Raw genomic sequence first — 23,464 nt, 5'->3', positions numbered from 1 at the left:
CCGCTTGAACTTCCATATAGCTGGTGCAACTGGCCCTGGATCACAGCAGAGGATTGTGGGGAGCGTGGTTATTTATGAGGATTATGGCCTGGGGAAAGAAGCTGTGCAGGTGCTCATCAGTGGAAGCCTTTAGGGCTTTTCCTTTTGGTCTCTGCTGCTTTGATTAAGATTCTGTGAGCAAGTTTCTTTTTCTCTGTTGCTCTTCTGCTCCTCCACCATTCAGGAGAAACTCTCCCTTTAACCCTCTTAGGTCACCCATAAGCTTTACGCCTCTTCTTACATTATATATATATATCAGCCATAACATTAAATCCTTGTTTCTACAAACACTGTCCATTTTATCAGTTCCACTGACCGTATAGTTTCTCTCTGTAGTTCTACAGTTACAGACTGTAGTCCATCTGTTTCTCTGCATACTTTGTTACTCTGTTCTTTAGTGGTCAGGACCCCCACAGGACCCCCACAGAGCAGGTATTATTTGGGTCGTGGATCATTCTCAGCACTGCAGTAACACTGACATGGTGGTGGTGTGTTAGTGTGTGTTGTGCTGGTCTGAGTGGATCAGACACAGGAGTTTTTAAACACTGTGTCCACTCACTGTCCAGACATTCCTACCTTGTCAGTCCACCTTGTAGATGTAAAGTCAGAGACGATAGCTCATCTGCTGCTGCAAAGTTTGTGTTGGTCATCCTCTAGTCCTTCATCAGTGGTCACAAGACGCTGTTAGCTGGATGTCTTTGGTTCTCAGTCCAGCAGTGACACTGAGGTGTTTAAAAACTCCAGCAGCACTGCTGTGTCTGATCCACTCAGACCAGCGCAACACACACTAACACACCACGACCATGTCAGTGTTACTGCAGTGCTGAGAATGATCCACCACCCAAATAGTACCTGATCTGTGGGGGTCCTGACCACTGAAGAACAGCGTAACAGAGTATGCAGAGAAACAGATGGACTACAGTCTGTAACTGTAGAACTACAGAGTGAAACTATATGGTCAGTGGAGCTGATAAAATGGACTGTGAGTGCAGAAACAAGGAGGTGGTTTTAATGTTATGGCTGATCAGTGTATACTGATATGATATGCAGTCATATGCAAAAGTTTAAACACACTACAGGGCACAAACATCTGCTAATTTTAATTCACAATCTCAATTTATTTTGCTAGTTTAACCCCTTAAATGTTCAGGACCCACCAGTGGGCCAACGTTTTATTACACACTTCTAAAGCCTAAGAATAGCTCAGTCAGTTTGCACTGCAGCCCATGTAGTTAGGCTTAGGATGTAATAAGCCTCAGATTTTAAGGGAAAATCAACAGAATAAACCATTAGACTGGGGGTGCCCAAACTTTTGCACATGACTGTAGTTACATTTTTGAGTCAGAAGTGAAGAAGCTTGAACGTGTTGATACAGAATGTAAATAACATTGAAATATAATTTATTATATATTTAGTGTAATTAGTTAATTAATGGTGTAATTACATACAACAGTTATATAAATTGAGTATATCACTGCTGTCGGAATAAAACCTTGTATCTTCATTTTTCAGTTTTTGACATAATTTGAAAATACCTGTGGCCCTTTATATTATGTGTAAATTTCATGATGAATGGACTAAAAGAAATGACCACAAAGGACTTGGAAAAAATTCTGGTTCCATTGACTTACATTAAAAGTAAAGTAGGTTTTTTCCTTCTCCTGTGAAGTTACCATTTTGGAGATACAAGGGTTTCGTTCCCACAACAGCGATACATAAAATGTAAGATCTCTGGACCATTTAAGGGTTAACATTAAATGCAAGCATGGCCTGGCTGTAAATATGCTGTCTGCCACCGCCCTACCCCAACCCACCCCCCACCCCCCACCCCCTATGTGACTCATCCAGTTTATCTCATATTTTCAAACTTCAGCAGAGGTAAACACCCCGGTGGCCTGACTTTTGCGTTGACGCTGTCAGAAATCTGCGCAGTCTGGCAGAGTCACGGTGCAGTGCAGTGACTCAGATGCAGCGCTAATGGTTTAGTCAAAGCACAGGGGTCAAACGGTCAAGTACTGACTGACTAACATGCATCCAGCAGCCCACGCCGGGCAGCAGAAGCCCTGAAGGAGAAGCTGATAGGAAGCTCAGGGTCAGCTCGGAGGCTGATGCTGCTTTGCCTCAATGCAGGACACTAACCTATTCCCCTGAGGAGAGGTCAGTAAGTGGTTAGTGCCTCTCTTGGGGGCAGGTACTTTCTGGTCAAGGTCACCACAAAGCTCGCTTTTACTTATTTGTTGTTCACTATCTACTGTGAACTACTATGAATTATTCAATATCTACTATGAATTATTCAATATCTACTATGAATTATTCAGTATCTACTATGAATTATTCAATATCTACTATGAATTATTCAGTGTCTACTATGAATTGTTCAGTATCTACTATGAATTATTCATAAATTTTGCTTACAATAAAATATTTATACATTTACTTCCATTAAATGTAAAGAACATGTTGCTTATCCTGTAAAGCTGCCATGGAGATACCTGTTTTTCGGTGATGATATATATATATATATATTTTTGGGGGGCTGGTGGTAAGGGGGTATTTTTCCTCGTGGAGAGCAGACTAACGTCCCCACAACCACTAAATGTTCATGTTTTCATCAATACTGGAATCTGGACCCAGAACAAGATCAATACATACCGACAATGTGACCAGCACTCGGTCCTTCACACAGCATTCACGCACTGTCAGAAGGTCAGACGGGGGTGTTTACAGAGAGACAGCTAAACAGCTGCAGCTATATAACATTACACCAGCAAAGAGAAAGAGAGAGACACAGAGAGAGAGAGAGAGAGAGAGAGATAGAGAGAGAGAGAGAGAGCGAGAGAGGGATAGAGAGAGAGGGGGGTATAAAGAGAGAGACACAGAGAAAAATAAATGCACACAGAAGACAGAGAGCTGCACACTCACAGCTCAATACATCCTGACTTGCCACCGTGAGAGGGACAGAGAGTGACCTCACACGGGCACATGGCCACATACATAGACACACACACAGACACACACACACACATGCACACACCATTAGTTTAGCTTAGCCAGTGTCCCTGTAATATGTGCATCTGTGATATGTGAATATATATATATTGCTGCTGTCGGAACAAAACCTTGTATCTCCGATATGGTAAAACCTACTTTACTTTTAAAGTAAGTCAATGGAACCAGACTTTTTTCCAAGTCATTTTGGGCTGTTTCTTTTGGTCCATTCATCATAAAATTTATGCACTATGTAAAGACCAACAGGCATTTTCAAACTATGACAAAAACTGAAAAACGACAAAAATGGAGATAAGAGGTTTTGTTCTGACAGCAGCGACTATATATATATATTATCCCTTCTCTGTAAAGATTACAACTCTACTATTCTGTAACTCAGTTATTTGTTTTTATTAAGCGCTTTCCTACTTTAATATGTTCGCTGTCGGCAGTTGATTCTTCATTTAAAACTCTCAAACCCTGTAACCTGTTGCTTTGGCAATACAAATGTAGCAGAATTTGTCATGCCAAAAACACATTGAATTGAACTGAATTGAACTAAGAGAGAGAGGGATAGAGAGAGGGGGGGCACTGGATAGAGAGAGATGTTGATTTTGTTGTATACAATTGTTGTAAGATTATTGGTCTTATTTGAACTGTTATTTTTGCTATTGATGCTCTTGTTGTCACTGTTGTTATGTGCGTCATGACTGTCATTGTTGCTTTTATTGTCAGTATTTTTATTGTGGTTGTAATGCTTTGGCAATAATGCACTCAATTACAGTCATATAAATAAATAAAACTGAACTGAACTGAACTGAACTGAGAGAGAGCGAGAGAGAGAGAGAGAGAGAGAGAGAGAGAGTGGGATGATTATCTATCCGTCCCGAGAGAGAGCAGGGTGGGATTTTTTTCTCCTGATTCTAATCGAGACGTTAATGAATCAAAGACTGTTTGATGTGTATCTGCACTCAGTCACACACCGCCAAACCCTGTGGTCTGTGTGTGTTTGTGTGTGTGTGTGTGTGTGTGTGTGTGTGTGTGTGTGTGGCGGGGGCTCGAAAATGACCTCTGTGTGACCTTTTTCTTCTGTTTTCAGCTGTGTTGTTCATAAATTACAGGTGCTGGAAACAAAATATATTAACTTTTGCCCCACTACTCCAGCAGCGCTGCTGTGTCTGATCCACTCGTACCAGCACAACACACACACACACACACACACACACACACACACACACAAACACACACACACATATATATATATACTCGCCTACTTCATTAACATCTTACAGAATAAAGCATAAATATGGTTAAGTACAGTAACAGTGAGAGACAGAGGGATAGAGTAACAGAGTTAAGCACAATAACAAGTAAGTTAAGTTACCCTTTATTAATCCCACAACAGGGAAATTCACCTCTGCATTTAAACCATCTGTGCAGTGAAACACCACACACACACTAGTGAACACACACACTAGGGGGCAGTGAGCACACATGCCTGGAGTGGTAGGCAGCCCTATCCACGGCAGCCAGGGAGCAGCTGGGGGTTAGGTGTCTTGCTCAAGGACTCTTCAGTCATGTACTGTCAGCTGAGGGAATCAAACCGGCGACCTTCCGGTCACAAGGCTGGTTCCCTAACCTCCAGCCCACGACTGCCCCCAATAAACTATATCATAACAATAGTAATTAAAGTATTTTCCACCTCTTTACGGAAAGAAAATAAAGAATTCTCTTGATTCCCAGCAGGTTTCTGATTATGGATGTGCGGTGAAGATTTCACGTAATTCACTGAACAGATGACCTGAATAAAAGCAATTAGATCCAGAGCTCTCTCTCTCGCTCTCTCTCTCTTTCATCTGTCACTCCTCTCTCGCTCTCCCTGAGCCGTGCCGCTCCCTCTTCCACTGAAGAGCCAGTCAGGTTCTGTCGCGTTTCCTTGATTTTCTGCCGCAGGTTCTTGTCGTTGTGAGCGACTTTAAAGAGGCGGCCTTTTAAGTCGTGTTTACAACAGAAAACAAATCGCTTTGTGACTCGCGTCAAAGGAAGGGGCGATGTGAGAAGGCGACGCACGGATTCAGTGTGAAAGTGATTATATAAATCTGTGCAGACGCACTGACGCTGTCTCTGTTTTCACATCTTTCCTGACAGCACCAGATGCTCCTTTTGCTGCGGATATCATGTGGCGCCTCTGATAAACCCGTGTGTGCAGTGAGCAGGAGAAGGAGAAGAGGGAGAAGATTCGGCAGATAGTTTCGTTTTCTTGACTGTGAAGCTAATGTTCACAAGTGAAAAGGAAAACTAATGTTTACGTTGAATGTTTCTAAATGATAGATGTCAGTTCTAAAGCCAAGCACTAAAACGTCCTTTTGTGCTGTAGCATCAACATCACCCTTCGCTGGAACTAAGGGGCCTGAAAAACAGCCCCAGCTCATCATCCCCCCTCCACCAAACTTTACTGTTGACACTATGAATTCTGGTAGGTAGCGTCTCCTGGCATCCACCAACCCCAGATTCATCATCAGACTGACAGATAGAGAAGCTGATTCATCACTCTAAACATGTTTCCACTGCTCCAGAGTCCAGTGGCGGCGCTTTACGCCACTCCAGCCGACACTTGGCACTGCACATAGTGATCTTAGGCTTGTGTGCAGCTGCTCAGCCATGGAAACCCATTTCATGAAGCTCCCAGCACTCAGTTCTTGTGCTGATGTTGCTTCCAGAGGCATGTTGGAAGTCTGTAGTGGGTGATGAACTATAGTATAGGCGATTTTTATGCACTTCAACACTCGGCAGCTGCTCTCTGTGAGTTTACATGGTCTACTGCTTCATGGCTGAGCTGCTGTTGTTTCATTTCAATAATAGAACATACAGTTGGCTGGGGCAGATCTAGCAGGGCAGAAATTCCAGGTGGCATCCTTTAACAGTGCCACATTAAAAGTCACGGAGCTGTGACCCACACTAAAAATGGCTAAAATAGGTCCTTGTACTGCGGCAAAACATTGAAATAATAATTTAAAAGTCAGAGGGGAAATTTTTAGACCTTGTTGTACATCCTACTGTTTAATGTCTCACACAGGCTCAAAAGAAGGTCCGGCTCTATTTTTAGGTCTCAAATGTGAAATGAACGTGGTACTGATGAAGATATAATGGCAATAGTAGATAATTCACTCACATCCTTAGAAAACACGTCCTTCACCAAACAGTACATGTTTCCACTGAGCATCAGTCCATTTCAGATCAACTCGAGCCCAGAGAAGTCGGCGGTGTTTCTGGATGTTGCTGATATATGACTTCCACTGTGAATAGTATAACTTTGACTTGCATTAGTTGATGCAATAACAAACATTGTTTATTAACAGCAGCCAAAGTATTCCAAACCGAATGTGGTGATACTCATCACAGGACTATGTCATTTTTTTAACGCAGTGCTGTCTGAGAGGTCAAAGGTCACAGGCATTCAGATTCTCTTAATCTTTTGATGATATTATGCACAGTAAAGAAGGGCTGGTCAATTAATCAAATTTTATTTTCAATGAGGATTTTGGCTTCCAGTGATTACTAAAACAAAATATTTAAGATAAAATCATTATTGTGCAGCATTCCGTTTCACAATGATGCTCTTGTTTTGTCTTAATAAGTGTTTTAAATCCAGAGCACCCCTTTTTCTTTACAGCAGTGCACTTTCGCCCCTCTCTAAAAGCCCAAACTCATTTAATTTATTTATTTTTCATGTAGGTTTAGAAGTGCTCAGTAGGTTGTGGAAGGGCACTACAACATAGTTGATCTTATTTATTTTGACCTTATTTATTTTTATTCTTTATTTTTTATTTTTATATTATTAACTTAAATGGATATGTCTGTATAGTAGATCCTATTCTATTTATTTATTTATTTATTTATTTATTTTACTTGTGCATTTTTAAAATCCATTTTTCAGTTGAATTATATTTAACATTCAAGGAACTCCACTGTTCAAATGATAAGTTTTTAAAAAAAAAGTTTTTAAATGCATGATGGTGTTTCCAAAGTCAACGAGTCATTGAGTTAAATAATTGTGACCAAAATAATCATGATTATGATTTTTGCCATAATCAAGCAGCTCAACTGTAGAGGGTGAAATACCTCAAACCTGGCTGAGGAACATTATTTTTAAACTGTTGGATTTCTTGTTTTTTTGGTAAAGCAGTGAGTGTCCACCCTCCCTCGCTCACAAAGTACCTTTAGTACCTGTGCAGGATTGCATCCTCTTTTTTTAATGTTTTCTGAACACTTAATGATGTTCCTAGTCTTAAACTGATCCTGTCTGAACATTTATTGAAATGTGTTGCAGACATCTTTACAAAAAACAATGAAATTCATAAGATACAACATTAAATATCTTGTCTTTGTGCTGCTTTTGTTTAAATATGGGTCAAAGTGGAAGCACAACTCACTGCTAATACTGTTTTTATTTGCATTTCACATGCTGTCCTGACTTTTTTGGAATTGACAGTAATTTGACAGTAATTAACAGTAATTTGTCTTTCAGTTTTGGCCATAACTGTGTTGATGTAATATATCTCTGCTGTCGGAAGAAAACCTTGTTCTCCAAAACGGTAACTTTACAGGAGAAGGAAAAACATACTCGACTTTTAATGTAAGTCAATGGAACCAGACTTTTTTCCATGTCATTTTTGGCCGTTTCTTTTGGTCCATTCTTTATGACATTTACACAGAATGTAAAGAGCAACAGGCATTTTCAAATTATGTCAAAAACTGAAAAACGTCAAAAATGGAGATATGAGGTTTTCTTCCGACAGCAGAGATATTTTGTTTATATGGAAAAATCTGAAATAAATGCAATTCATTATTGGATTTTTACAAACTCAATGGAGTACATTACTTCTTCATCGTATCTCTGTAAGGTTGTCGTGTCGAGTCTGCAGTTGGCACACAAAGATGGCACCAGCTTGCTCACAAAGTGCCACAGCAGGGGGGCAAGAACGTGCCACCCAAAATCCCGACGGCCCCAGAGAGACGAGAGAGCATGACCTTCACCCAGCGAATGACAAAAACGCTGAAACAAAATGAACACGCAAGAATTAATTATTCCAACTTTCACTGCCAAGAAAAGTGAAAATTAAAAAGTCAGTTGAGAGAGAGAGAGAGAGAGAGAGAGAGAGAGAGAGAGAGAGAGAGAGAGAGAGAGAGAGAGAGACGCATGAAAGTGGTAGAGAAAGTGTTAAAGGAAGAGATCTGAAGAGAAAGTGATAGAGAGAGAGAATGAATAGAGAAAGGCACAAGTGTTAGAAAAAAGTGTTAAAAGAGGAAAAAGGGGGAGAGAGAAAAGAGACAAAGAGAGAGAAAAAAAAGCGAGAGAGAAAATGAGAAGAGTAAAGAGGCACAAAGCACAAGAGAAAGTGTTAGAGGAGCTGAAGAGAGAGAAAGAGAGATAAAGAGAGAGAGAGAGAGAGAGAGAGAGAGAGAGAGAGAAAGAGAGAGAGAGAGAGAGAGAGAGAGAGAGAGAGAGAGAGAGAGAGAGAGATCTCCATGGAGACTAGCAGATGTGAGATGTTTGAGCAGTTCTCTCATTTTGTCCTTTTTTTTCTAGCTGTCCTACATTCCCCCTAATCACCCTCATCACCAGAGAGAGAGAGAGAAGAAATAGAAAGAGTAAAGACAGAGAGAGAGAGAGAGAGAAAGAGAACAAATAGAAAGAGTAAAGGGAGAGAGAGAGAGAGAGAGAGAAGAAGTAGAAAGAGTAAAGAGAGAGAGAGGAAGAGAAAAAGAGAAAGACAAGAGAGAGAAGAAAGAGAGAGATCAGAAACAGAAGAAATAGAAAGAGAGAAAAGTGAGAGAGAGAGAACTAGAAAGAGTAAGAAGAGAGAGAGACAGATGAAGAATTAGAAGACATACAAATAGAGAGAGTAAGAAAGACAGAGAAAAGGATAAAGACAAGAGAGAGAAGAAAGAAAGAGAAGAGAGAAGAAATAGAGAGAGCATAAATATAAAGAGAGAAGAGAAAAGAGAGAGAGAGAGAGAAGAAACAAGAAGTCAAAGTAGTCACGTTATAAAATGAGCCAATCACGCAGCCCCACACGCAGCGCCGGGAGCTGAAAGCTTCCACACGCTCAGTGAACCACACCAGACCACCGACTACAGGACCAGAGATCGGTCCTCTGGACCAGTACCAGGCTCCAAACCAACTTTCACACTCGACCAAACATACCGAACTCTCAGAGCAAAAGGTCCTGAGTCCAGAAAAAAGCTCTAGTGTGAAAACGCCCTTAGGATTCCTTTTGTACCTTTCACACTCATCCCGAATAATAGTCTGCACCCAGGACCGATTCTGGGCTCGTTTTGGGGGGGGGGGGCTCATTAGCACTGGTTTACTTTCACACACAAGAATTCCATCCGAACCGTGGATTGGTTTCACAATTCCATACGCCACTTTTCTGTGTGCAGGTGTGCACAGTGGTCAGCACAGCTTCATCTGTTTGCTGCTTCTTATTATTTTCCTTGGGTGCAAACACTCAGCAGAGAACAGCGCATTTGATCCACAGCAATTCTTTCCTCACCATCACGAGACTTGAAAAGGGAAGTGACGCCATAAGCAGTCAGTTACAAAACGAGCCAATCACACAGCCCCACATGCAGCGCCGGGAGGGGACTGCACCTGGAAGCGAACCCCAGACCACTGATTTCAGGACCAGAGATCGGTTCTCTGTTCCGCTCCCAGGCTCCAAACCCAGCTTTCACACTCAGCCAAACATACTGAACTCTCAGACCACAAGGTCCTGAGTCCTGAAAAAAGCTCTAGTGTGAAAACGCCCTTAGGATTCTTTATGTGCTTTTCACGCTTGTCATGAATACTTGAGTCCACACCCAAGGACCCATTGCAGGTGTGCACAGTGGTCGGCACTAACTTCGTCCATTTGCTGCTTTTTATTATTTTCTTAGGATACAAACACTGAAGCGGCGAAGAACAGCTCTTTTTATCCATAGCAATTCTTTCTCGCCATCACGAGACTTGAAAAGGGAACTTATTATGACGCCATAAGTAGAAGCAGTCATGTTACACAATGAACCAAACACGCAGCCCCATACACGGCAAGGGGAGCGGATGGCATCCATACGCGCAGTGGACCAAACCAGACGACTGATTGCAGGACCAGAGATCGGTTCTCTGGACCACTACCGGGCTCCAAACCAGCTTTCACACTCGACCAAACATACCAAACTCTCAGAGCAAAAGGTCCTGAGTCCAGAAAAAAGCTCTAGTGTGAAAACGCCCTTAGGATTCTTTATGTACTTGTCACAAATATTTGAGTCCACAGCCAGGACCAATTGCAGGCGTGCACAATGGTCAGCACAGCATCATCTGTTTGCTGCTTCTTATTATTTTCCTTGGATACAAACACTCAGCAGAGAACAGCGCATTTGAGCCACAGGAATTCTTTCTTCACCATCATGAGACTTGAGAAGTGACGCCATAAGCAGTCAGTTACAAAATGAGCCAAAGACGCAGCGCCGGGAGGGGACAGCTTCCACACGCTCAGTGGCCCACACCAGACCACCGATTGCAGGCCTAGAGATCGGTTCTGGACCAGTACCGTGCTTTAAAACAGCTTTAACACTTGACCAAACGTACCAAACTCACAGACCAAGCAGACCTGGGCCCAAAAAAAGCTCTAGTGTGAAAACACCCTAAACAGACTAATGATGTACTTAAGTATGCGTCCTTTTCGCAAAATGTACACTGTAAAAAATGGCTCTTCAGATCAACTTAAAAAACTTGTAGAAACAAATAATTGAATGAATTTTATTCAACTCATTTTAACAATTTATTTAGGTTTATTAAAACTAGTCAATCTACTTTTTTCCCACATGAAGTAATTATTTGAGGTTGATCTGACGAGCCATTTTTTACAGTGTATTTCTTGAGTTTATGTTTGTAAAAATGTACGATTTCAAGGTTTCAATGAAGGTTTCATATCAGGCTATATGATGAGGGGGTCAAGATAAAAAAAGAATGTGATATTTCTGAAAATATTTCGGCTGTTTAGCGGAAAGCTCCAGCTGCAGATGTGTTTTATAAAGACCTTATCATGAGAGCCGTTAGAGATGTCCAGTTGTTCCTCCTCACTGAGAGCAAAACATGACACAGAAACGGTCTTCAGTCTGACCTCCTACTGTAAATAACCTCAGCAGGATAAACGAGGCTGATGTGCTGATGAAGTTACGCGTTCTGAAGCTGCTGCTGGTGAAGATCAGGTGCTTTCAATCAGTTTAGCACAGATTAAAAACCTACAAACTCACACTGACCCCTCAGAACCTTTACTTTATGTGTCTGACCACCATGAAGACCAAATGATAGTTATTACTGCTGTTTACCTTTTTATTTGAATTACATTAATCAACGATTTAAATGTAAATACATAATTAACTACACACAGGGTGGTTCTTGAAGGGTTCTTTAGTAAAGAAAAAATGGTTCTTTATAGAACCATGAACACTCAAAGAACCATTTGCATGATTAAAGGGTTCTTTGCATCGTGAAATTATTCTTCAGATTGACGGAGAATGTGCTGTAGATGATTCTATACAGAAGGGGGTTCTACATAGCACCAAATAGGGTTCTTCTATCATTATGATGTCAGGCTTGTTACAATAGAAGAACCCTTTTTGGTGCTCTATAGAACCTTATCAAAAAATCTATATAAAACCATACACAGCACATTCTGCATTAATCTGAAGAAGCATTTCAGAAAGAACTCTGTAATCATGGTAAGGGATCTTTGAATGTTCATGGTTCTATATAGAACCATTTTCTTTCCTGAAGGAACAAAGCATAGTTCAGTGTGTGAGATGTGAACGGAGATTCAGAGTGGTTTGGTGTGAAACGGTTCAGATGTCTTTACAGTGGTGGTGATAGGAACCAGGGGTCGCCATGACTACAACACAAATATAGACATTTTATTTACTATCCAGAACCACCAGTGAACCTACACGAGTCTTCTGAGTTTATATGGAATGTTGATGATGGAAAATAGTGGAAAATCTGAAATAATAAGTTTTCTTTGGGGACTATTTTGCCTCATAACATCCTGTATATTATGTATTCCTCCACTATGAATGGATTTTAAGACCAAAATCTTCTCAAAACTATCATAAAACAGTGTCTCAGTCATCAGGCAGTGAATTCATAACCATTTCATGTAATAACTTTCTGTGAGGGAGCTTTTAGAGGTGGACGTCTGGTTCCTATCAGCACCACTGTGAACAATTCTGACTCTGTGAGTTTCTCTAGAACAGAGTGTTTCACACCAAACCACTCTGAACGACTCTGTTTACATCTTAACCGTTCAATTATGCAGAACGTTTGAACAAAACACATCTGTCTTCTGCAATTCATGCCTTTACACATGTTCATCAACTTGAAAATGTACTAGGTTTGCTGTAGTGGATTCATTTTAACACAGAGACAGACTCGCTGTAGGAAACGGGGCACTGGTTGCTGCAATCTGAGGCCGTGTGCTCTCATGACAAAGAATAATTCCAGTGGCAGCTGGCTGAGATTGCGTGTTTCAATAGCTAATGACAGCGCACACTTGAACGCGCGCGAACACCTGCGGTTCCTCAGATTGTCTCGCCGGCTGTGGCAGAAATCTTTGCACTTTTATGAGAGCAGTTTTCTCAGCTTTTCATGTATCAGAAAGTTGATTTATCATGTTTTTTTTTTGCAAAATGGCACTGATAAGAGGATCAAATCGGCAATGCAATGTTTGAGAATGTGAGGTAGGACTTCATAAGCAAACTATCACCATCAGCTGTACTGAAATTTGCACTCACTGGCCACTTTATTAGAAACACCAAGCTTGTGCGTCCAATCACTGGTCACTTTATTAGAAACACCCTACTTTGTATTTCCTTTAACTGGCCACTTTATTAGAAACATCTACCCTGTGACTCCTCTCACTGGCCACTTTATTAGAAACACCCACCTGGTACTCCTGCTAACTGGTCACTTTATTAGAAACATCTACCCTGTGACTCCTCTCACTGGCCACTTTATTAGAAACACCCACCTGGTACTCCTGCTAACTGGCCACATTATTAGAAACACCCACCTGGTACTCCCACTAACTGGCCACTTTATTAGAAACACCCACCTGGTACTCCTCTCACTGGCCACTTTATTAGAAACACCCACCTGGTACTCCCTGCTAACTGGCCACTTTATTAGAAACACCCACCTGGTACTCCCACTAACTGGCCACTTTATTAGAAACACCCACCTGGTACTTCCACTAACTGGCCACTTTATTAGAAACACCCACCTGGTACTGCCACTAACTGGCCACTTTATTAGAAACACTCACCTAATGCTTCCACTAACTGGCCACTTTATTAGAAACTTACAGGTCCACTACACAGGCGTACCATACAGACAAATATCCAGCTTAGAGCGTCTCTGTGGTCAGAAACTGATCATTGATGAAGGACTAAAGGATGGCTAATGTGCATCAGCAGATCAGCCACAGTCTCTAACTGTACAGCAGCAAGGTGAAGCTACAATGGAGGGGTTTCTGATAAAGTGGCCACTTAGTGTAGATTTCATGTATGATGAAGTACATTCAGGTGATAATGAGTTTTTTGAAAGGTTTCTATTTCAGTCTTTTCGTACTTGTGCTGGATTCACTGATGGGGTCTTTAACTCATGCTAATGGACTCTTTTGCTCTAGCATGTCCAATATCCTCTTGGAATTGTCTCTGGAGGAGATAATCTCCCTTCTTCAAGCTTCCATAGTTATGACAGTCAGGCCGCCAGTGACAATTAACCACCTGAGGGTGCAGGATTGGAGGACAGATACGTCTCGTCTGGTTTTTCTGTGCGCGTAAACGAGAGCAAAGGCTGAAGGAATGTGCCTATGAGAGAATTAGAAAGTAAAAGGTGGAGTAAAGGAATGAGAAAAAGGAGAGACTGCGACAAAAAGGGAGAATTCAAAGGTCTCTCCAAAAGAAAAAAACCCAGCTCAGTGCACACACACAGCCAAAAGGTCAACCGATCTATCGGCTGCCTTTTCTAGCTGAGTGAATGGAGGGGTGACAGGAGGATGGCGAACGGATGAAGAAAGAGAGTGAGGGCACGTGAGAGCGGTGGGCCTGAGAGACCATTGGCTAAATTTAGAGTGGAAGGCCTCAGAGAAAGGAAATATGCAACTTTACAGCTTTAAAGTGATCGTTCAGGTAAAAATAGACTGTACACATTCCCACCTGCCCACCCCAAATGTAGTCGATCAGCCATGGCATGTTTGGGCCCAATCCCATTTCTTATTTTTGCCCCTACCCCTTGTTTTCGAGTGTCACCTTGACCCTTGAAACTGAGTTACAAAGGGTAGTGGTTGAAATCTTCCCTAAGAAATAGGACAGCCCCCAGATAAAAAGAGCATCACTTCATTAACAGCTACTGGCGCTGCTCTGTAGGCGACCCTGCCAGTCTGCAGTGACAGCAGAGGAAGGTAAAGTTCAGCTCCTCACTGCTGGGCTTTAGTTACATTTAGGGAATCATATGCCTTCAAAGAGGGGGGCAATTATTTATTATCACCCACCCCTAATTCTTCAGTGATATGAAGCTGAAGTCAGATATTCTCCAGATTCTTGTTTTGAATTTTCCCATTCCACCTTAAATGTAGAAGCAGTTCTGTCATCTGAGATGCCAGAAAGTAACTACTGCACTACTTTAATCTAGATTACTTTAATTTAGACATTTAGCTACTGAGACATCAGCATAATACTAGGGAATTTTTATGCTTGTTATGAGGAAAAGGACCATAATACACTGAAACGACATTAAACTAAGATAAAACAATGGTTATCACAATTTTAACAGAGAAAATTCTCCCTTTTGTGGGTTTTTTTGGTCTCTTGTTCAGCCATCTTTTCCAGTTTTTCTGTTTTTTCTAACTCTCTGTTTGGAGAAAAACCTCCATTTGGAGAGTCATGCAGCCCAAACACTTCGCCCTCTATCTCAACATTCAGGACACCCTATCCCTAGACGTAACTGCACAAAACAGAGGGCTAAGGGCTAAGTGGTAGGAGTGAGGGGTGAAATGGGATTGGGCCTTGGTGTCTGAAGTTTGCTTCTTTTAGCACTGGAGCTATTAAGCTAGTATAGCTAACAAGTAATGGAAGCTTATTTACACTAAAAGTCTATCACGTAGAACAGTTTCTACTAGTCCATGTTTACAGGGTTGGGATAGCTACTGAAAAATTAGTAGTTAGCTACTTTCCCAAAATTTGTAGCTAGCTACAATTTAGCTACTTTTCTGGAAAAAAAGTAGTGGCTACTTTTTTAGCTACTTTTTGAAAAGTAGTGCAGTACCTTTTAGCTACTTTCAAAGCACGATTGGCAGAATGTTTGTGAATCTCCACCTGACACACCAAACAAGCCCAACTGACAGTGTGAATAAGACACTGCATTTAATGTGCCAGAAAGAAACATACAATTGAAAAGGGGTAAAGCGAGGTCATTTTTATTTGGTGCTTCACTGAAAATAGTATAGTTTTTCAAAATAAAAAATGAGAACTTTTATTTTGAAAAACGTCTCTCAGTAAAATGACATGGCTGGCACAGTGGCGCAGTGGGTAGCGCTGTCGCCTCACAGTAAGAAGGGCCTGGGTTTGATTCCCGGCCAGGCGACCAGGGTCCTCTCTATGGGGAGTTTGCATGTTCTCCCACAGTCCAAAGACATGCAGTCAGGCCGATTGGACACTGCGATGGACTGGTGACCTGTCCATGGTGTATCCTGCCTTCCATCTGATGACCGCTGCAATAGGCTCCAGCTCCCACCGTGACCCAGCAGTATAAGCGGCTTAGAAAATGCGTGTGTGAGTAAAATGACATAGTAGTCCCTGTTAATAACATGTATGCTTTTTGAGTGTTGATTTGAACGTTCATTATCATGTTATGAAGTGTTTATGTGAGATGTTATGAATGTGTTATATAGACACCATTCAAGTAAAGCTTTTGCACAGTACTGTACATCTAGGCTCTGGCCTCTATTTGTGTTCTGATGTTAAAGTGAGATAATGAGGAGTTACTTCGAGAAGCCCAAATGTCTTTATTGTCTCAATTACAGCAGCTTGGCTGAAAAACGAAGACGGCGACATCCTGTACTCAACGTCTTTTGAACACATTCAAGCTGGCTGGGATCTTCAGAAATGGGCTTTGCTTTGGCCCCCATGTGTGTGCATGTGTCCTTTGTTGTGGACACTGAGACACACACTGGGGGAAGCCATCAGCCTGGCCAACACACCAGAAGAAACTCATGACCCTGTTCATCCACTTCAGCCAATTCCTTCCAATTCCCTCCAATTCCGTCTCCAAATTCCTCTTCACTCGTTACAGATGGCTCGCTTGTTTTTGCCAAGAAACGTTAGCCAATTTTCAAGCGCTTTGCTGCAAACAAATAGAGATCATGTTGTCTGCACATCAAAGGCATGATAACAGTTGCGTCTCGGCTGGATCTGAGGAGAGTTTCACTGGAGAAAGTCTCAGAGACGTGCAGAAGTGGAACTGAGAGTCTTCAGCACAGGGCTGCACGAGGAACTATGGTGGAAATAAGGTGAGTGTGGGTTGCTGTGAGTCACCCTGTGAAGCCTGAAATAATCATTTACGTCTTTACGTACGTCTTTACGTATTAACGTCACACACAGACTCAAAAAGAAGGTCCGGCTCGATGTTTTGGGTCTCAAATGATCTCAAAATCAAAGTATGAAGATACGATGACAATAGTAGATGATTCACTCACATCCTCGGAAGACCCATCCTACACCAAGTTTAGGCTGAGTTCTCTTCGAATTCTTTTTCAATTATCAGATTCATCCCTTTGGATGTTCCCTGCATGTAGAGTGCAGTTGCACATTTCCACCAGAGAGGTCTCCAAATCCCCAAAGCTTACATAGTGTAGCTCACGTCTGCAGACAGACATGAAATTGAAGCCTGAACTAGAGGCTGCACGACTTTTTTGAAAGTCGACAGGTATGTGACGAAAGTCGAGTCGATGGTGACTAATCACTGATGACATCATGAATAAAACCACAGGATAAGGGAACGCTTTGCAACAAACAACTGACTTTAAAGAATCCATGATGAAGCCAAACACAGTTCAGTGGAGCGTGAACTGCCGTTTCCAACAAGCCCTGGATCGCATTGCTAGCCTTCAGGGCACCTGAGTCACGGACCCTGGAAGCTTGCAAATCTGTATCCGACTTAGGTGCAGCCTAGGCAGCCTTGCCAAGATGCTCACCTAATCTACTTTAACCTTTTCAACTCCTTGAGACCACCGGTGGTTCCAAAACGCACTTCGTCATATTCTTCATAACTTTCATATTTTTTATAAGCTACACTCTAAAGGTGGGGGTCATATGAGGCTGTAACTGTCTTCTTTCCAGTCAAATAGATGGGTGATGTAATTTTAAACCCTTATAATAAAAGAAGCTGAACTTTTTCTACTGAAAGTTGACCGATTTTTCCACAAATCTGGGCTATAAACTATAAACAGATGGCGTCTCTTCAGTGATCTGCTCCGTAAGAATCATTTTTCTAAAATAATTTTTGGCTTTCAGCAGTAAATTTTAAGCATATAGCAATATGTGTGATCATAAAGCACATTTTCTGTAAATCTAAGGGGAACTTTTACAAAAAATAAATAAATAAAATAACAATTTACATTTATTTCATGCAGTTACTGAATAATTTGCCTCATGATTTGTTCATGTAAATTCAGATGGAAAAAAACAAAATATACCCTGGAGAATAAGAGGTTAAAGCACTGTAACTCAGCAACAATAAGAGTAACCGACTTCAAACTTCACAGGATTTTAGGGCTTTACGCTCCCTCTCCAACCCCACATGACTTTTTATTGCAGCTACGGGGAAACTGGAAAAGTGACGTTCAATATCTGATCTTTGAAGTGTGTAGATCAGCGCAGAAATGTTAGAATGAAGCCAAACTCCACAGGTCAGTAGAGCATGACGTGCCCTTTCCAATTGCTAGCCTTCACGAAACCCAGAGATACAAACCCTGAAATCATCAGGCTCCTCACCTGTTGTCTTTTCTGAGGTATCCATGTTTTTAGCGTCACAATCATGTGATCAGTGACTAGTCGACAGTATGGGCAACCCCTACGTCTGAGCGTGACCCATACCTGCAACTTTGAGACCTGATCTGACCAGGCCTGGCTGCTCCGCTAAATCTGAGACCCTAACCCAGCTTGAACCCACAGTTTTGCGCTTGTTACTAAGCACTTGTGGATAAACTTGTATTTCACAATAATTATTAAGTGCCGTCAAGTCATTTCCAACTCCTAGCAACCATATGGACAGTGTTTATCCAGAATGGCCCGTCTTCTGTTCGGCTCTCCAGGCTTCTGAATGGCTGGTTCATGATTCCCCTGACTGTATCCATCCATCTTGTAGCGGGTCGTCCTCTTCTTTTACCTTCAGCTCTTCCAAGTGTAATCCTATGACTGGTTCTTGTCAGAATACATCGAAAATAAGAGCTTCAGTTGGTTATCTGGGCTCTGAGTGAGAGGTGAGGCTTGATTTGGTCGAGGATGCATTTGTTTGATTTCTTCTCCATCCAAGGTTTTCTCAAAAGACTGTGCTAACATCAAAGTTCAAAGGCATCTGTTTTTTTCCTGTCTTTTTTCTTGGCTTGTTTATTTTCCAGCTTTCACATCCATAGCGAACCACAGAGAAGACCACAGCCTGGACAATTCAGATCTTTGTGGAGACAAATCGTTGCATTTAAAGATGTTTTATCCTTGTTCTACCGAGCGCCGATCTGTGTCTTATTTCTTGACTGCTGGATCCTCTGTTGTTAATAATTGATCAGAGTAAGGCAAAAGCTGTTCACCATTTCTACATCTTCTCTTTCAAAGGAAAATACACCAACAGGGTCTTTCTTTGAAGAGTGTTTTGGAGCATGTCAAATCATGTTATCACCTTGTGGGTGACGTAATGAGCAAAATGGGTTGTTATGGGGAGTAGTGGATCTAGAAGGAGGCTAGAGCCCAAGCAGTGGAGGCACAAGGTACGTGTTTCTAATAAATTGGTCTGTGAGTGGAAGCACAACGTAGGTGTTTCTAATAAAGTGGCCACTTAGTGGAAGTACAAAGTAGGGGTATCTGATAAAGTGGCCAGTGAGTCAAAACCAAGGTAGGGGTTTCCATTAAAATGGCCAATGAATAGAAGCACGAGGTGGGTGTTTCCAGTAAAGTGGCCAGTGAGTGAAGTACAAGGTGGGGGTCTCTAATGATATGGCCTGTTAGTGCAAGTACAAAGTAGGTATTTCCAATAAAGTGGCCAGTGAGTGTAAGCACAAGGTAGGTGTTTCTAATAAAGTGGCCAGTTAGTGGAAGCACAAGGTAGGTGTTTCTAATAAAGTGGCCAGTGAATAGAAGCACAAAGGTAGGTATTTCCAATAAAGTGGCCAGTTAGTGGTAGCACAAGGTAGGTGTTTCTAATAAAGTGGCCAGTTAGTGGAAGCACAAGGTAGGTGTTTCCAATAAAGTGGCCAGTGAGTGTAAGCACAAGGTAGGTGTTTCTAATAAAGTGGCCTGTGAGTGGAAGCACAAGGTAGGTGTTTCTAATAAAGTGACCAGTGAATGGAAGCACAAGGTAGGGGTTTCTAATAAAGTGACCAGTGAGTGGAAGCACAAGGTAGGGGTTTCCAATAAAGTGGCCAGTTAGTGGAAGCACAAGGTGGGTGTTTCTAATAAAGTGGCCAGTGAATAGAAGCACAAAGGTAGGTATTTCCAATAAAGTGGCCAGTAAGTGGTAGCACAAGGTAGGTGTTTCTAAAAAAGTGGCCAGTGAGTGGAAGCACAAGGTAGGTGTTTCTAATAAAGTGGCCAGTGAGTGGAAGCACAAGGTAGGTGTTTCTAATAAAGTGGCCTGTGAGTGGAAGCACAAGGTAGGTGTTTCTAATAAAGTGACCAGTGAATGGAAGCACAAGGTAGGGGTTTCTAATAAAGTGACCAGTGAGTGGAAGCACAAGGTAGGGGTTTCCAATAAAGTGGCCAGTTAGTGGAAGCACAAGGTGGGTGTTTCTAATAAAGAGGTGTAATTTTAAGGCGACCAGGTTACTTTTTACAGTTAAAACACTGAATTATTTTTACAGCGCATAAATCAGGAAGGTGTGATAACGTGCCACCGAGCTCAGCCGTGTGTGTGTTGGCTTGTGCTGTCGCTCCGCTGCTGGAGAGAAGATGAGGTGTTTGATTCGTGCGAATTCCACTAAAGCTCTGAGTCACAACTTCCTTCGAAACTCGCCTGGGTTTCCAGCGCGGTGCAGAAAATCGATAGCAGAGTCTCCAGACACGGTTCTGTCAGCTTCTCTCCCTCACCTTCCTCTGTTCACCTGTCTGCTTCCTGTGTCTGCTCCTGTATTGTCTCAGCATGTCTGTCAGCGCCGCTTTCCTTGCCTCACACACACACCACACACACACACACCACACACACACACACACACGGTCTCTCTCCTTCCTCTCCCTGCTGTCTTTAAGGCGGTTTAAAATCGCTGAGCTTTCAATAATGCGGATTTGTCAGCCTGCTCAAAGACGGAATTTCAAAGCCAGTGGGCCACACACTCACGCATACACAGCTCGGCGAGTCGTTTGCCCCCTTGAGTAACAGATCTCTGCAATATTCAGGCCGTGTTTAAGAGGGATTTAGTCACTCACTCAGACCCCAGCGGTTTTCTCGCATGTGAACGGCCACTCTAATGAAAACTCTGGCCATGCTGTGGTAGAAAGACTGACCCTCAGGAGCACAGGACAGCACTAACCTCACAAACTGCTGAGCTGGACTCCGACCAGCAGCACTAATAGGCTGTTATTCTTTGAATAGTCCAAGCTCGTACACTTGCAGACTGTAGTGCATTGTGGCTGCTGGTGGTGTTTCAAATCTTAGGAAAGATGACAGCTGGACTCATCAGGGCCCGGCTCTGAGTAAGTTCTGTTCCTGCTTTTTGATCCATTCATCCATACTACAATTAAAAAAATGAGTGCTCTGAATTTTATTTGATTTTCCATCTTCTTAAACTCTACAGTTATTATTCAGTTATTAATCTGAATATCTACTATGAATTATTCAGTGTCTTATATTACCTATTTAACTTATATTAACTAATATAAATAATTCTGGACATACTGTGTATTATCCAATATTTTGTATTTACTATGAATTATTCAGTATCCACTTTGAATTATTTAGTGTCTGCTATTAGTTGCTCAGTATCTACTATTAATTATTCGGTGTTCACTATGAATTATTCAGTATCTACTATGAATTATTCGATATCCACTATGAATTATTCGGTCTCCACTATGAATTATTCAGTATCCACTTTGAATTATTCAGTATTTGCTATTAATTATTCAGTATCTACTATGAAGTATTCAGTATCCACTATGAATTATTCAGTATCCACTATGAATTATTCAATATCTACTATGAATTATTCAATATCTACTATGAATTATTCAGTATCCACTATGAATTATTTAGTATCTACTATGAATTATTCAGTATCCACTATGAATTATTTAGTATGTACTATGAATTATTCAATATCTACTATGAATTATTCAGTATCTACTATGAATTATTCAGTATCCAGTATGAATTATTTAGTATCTACTATGAATTATTCAATATCTACTATGAATTATTCAGTATCTACTATGAATTATTCAGTATCCACTATGAATTATTTAGTATCTACTATGAATTATTCAATATCTACTATGAATTATTCAGTATCCACTATGAATTATTTAGTATCTACTATGAATTATTCAGTATCCACTATGAATTATTCAATATCTACTATGAATTATTCAGTATCCACTATGAATTATTTAGTATCTATTATGAATTATTCAGTATCCACTATGAATTATTTAGTATCTACTATGAATTATTCAATATCTACTATGAATTATTCAGTATCCACTATGAATTATTAGTATCTACTATGAATTATTCAGTATCCACTATGAATTATTCAATATCTACTATGAATTATTCAGTATCCACTATGAATTATTTAGTATCTACTATGAATTATTTAGTATCTACTATGAATTATTCAGTATCAGAGTATCTAAATTATTAACCTGATAACTATCTGTAACTGTAACTATCATTAATTATCCAGTATCTGCTCAGAATTATTTACTATCAAGTATGAATTATTCACTACTGTAAATGTAGTTAAGAATGTTTTTTCTTTCCTCTGTAAAATTAGATTTCAGAGATACAAATTGTCACATCAGTGATCTGTACATTTTCCAAATGACAGAATTGTATGTTTTGCCTGCTGAGTTCCACAGCTAGTAAATTTCGATGTAGGAGAGCGATTTAAACACTCACGCAACATCATTGACCACACACAAGGTCAGTGCCGACCTGTCAAACTGTCAACAGCATGTAGACGCTAATGTATTATGAAACACACACGTGTGCTTGCCTCATAGCTCTGAGTCCTCCGATGCCTCGAGGACAGAAAGTGACAGAGATGCTAAAACTGATCTCTCAGAAAGTCCAAATCATTTAAGTATCAACTCGTACGTCCACAGCTGGAATAGCAGCTGTGTGAAATGCTCTGAGACACTTCGCTCTCCTGAACTGACAGAGAGGCTGGACACCAGTGTCAAAATCTCATTACATCGTTTCCCAAATCATCCCCCAAAAAAGTCACTGTGAGGTTTTCTGTCAGGTTAAAAAGCGCTGTGTCAGCAATGTGAACAGGCCAGTGAGTCCAGTGACACAGCAGAGGAAAAGCACACCACAGTTCTGCCTGACCACAATTCAGCTAATGAACCCAGCGGAACGCTGCTCCAGACAGACGGCTCAAAACAGCTGAGCAGCACTGCATGCTTTTCACACTCTAACAATGCAGGTTACAATGAAAAAGTCTGGAAAACTGTGATTACAGAAATAAATTGAGCCAGAAAGATGAGATCAGGAAAGATTCCAGAACAATGTGATTCAGAAATGACGTGAACCCAGAAAGGTTTGACACCAGAATGGTGTGAATCCAGAACAACATCATTCCAAAAAGGTTTGATTGCAGAACGATGTGATTCCATGAAAGGTTTGATTCCAGAATGATGTGAATCCAGAAAAGATTTGTTTCCAGCATGATGTGATTCCATAAAGGTTTGATTCCAGAATGATGTGAATCCAGAAAAGGTTTGATTGCAGAATTGTGTGATTCAAGAATGATCTGAATCCAGAATGATGTAATTCCTGAGGGATCTGAATCCAGAAAGGTTTAATTCCAGAATTATGCCATTCTAGAATAATGTGAATCCAGAAAGGCTTGATACCAGAATGATGTGATTCCTCATTTTTTCACACATTATGCAGGTTACAATGAAAAAA

Source organism: Colossoma macropomum, unplaced genomic scaffold, assembly GCF_904425465.1.
Source record: "Colossoma macropomum unplaced genomic scaffold, Colossoma_macropomum, whole genome shotgun sequence".
Classification (NCBI taxonomy): Eukaryota; Metazoa; Chordata; class Actinopteri; order Characiformes; family Serrasalmidae; genus Colossoma; species Colossoma macropomum.
The sequence above is the reverse complement of the archived record's forward strand: the minus strand, read 5'-3'. Positions refer to the sequence as shown.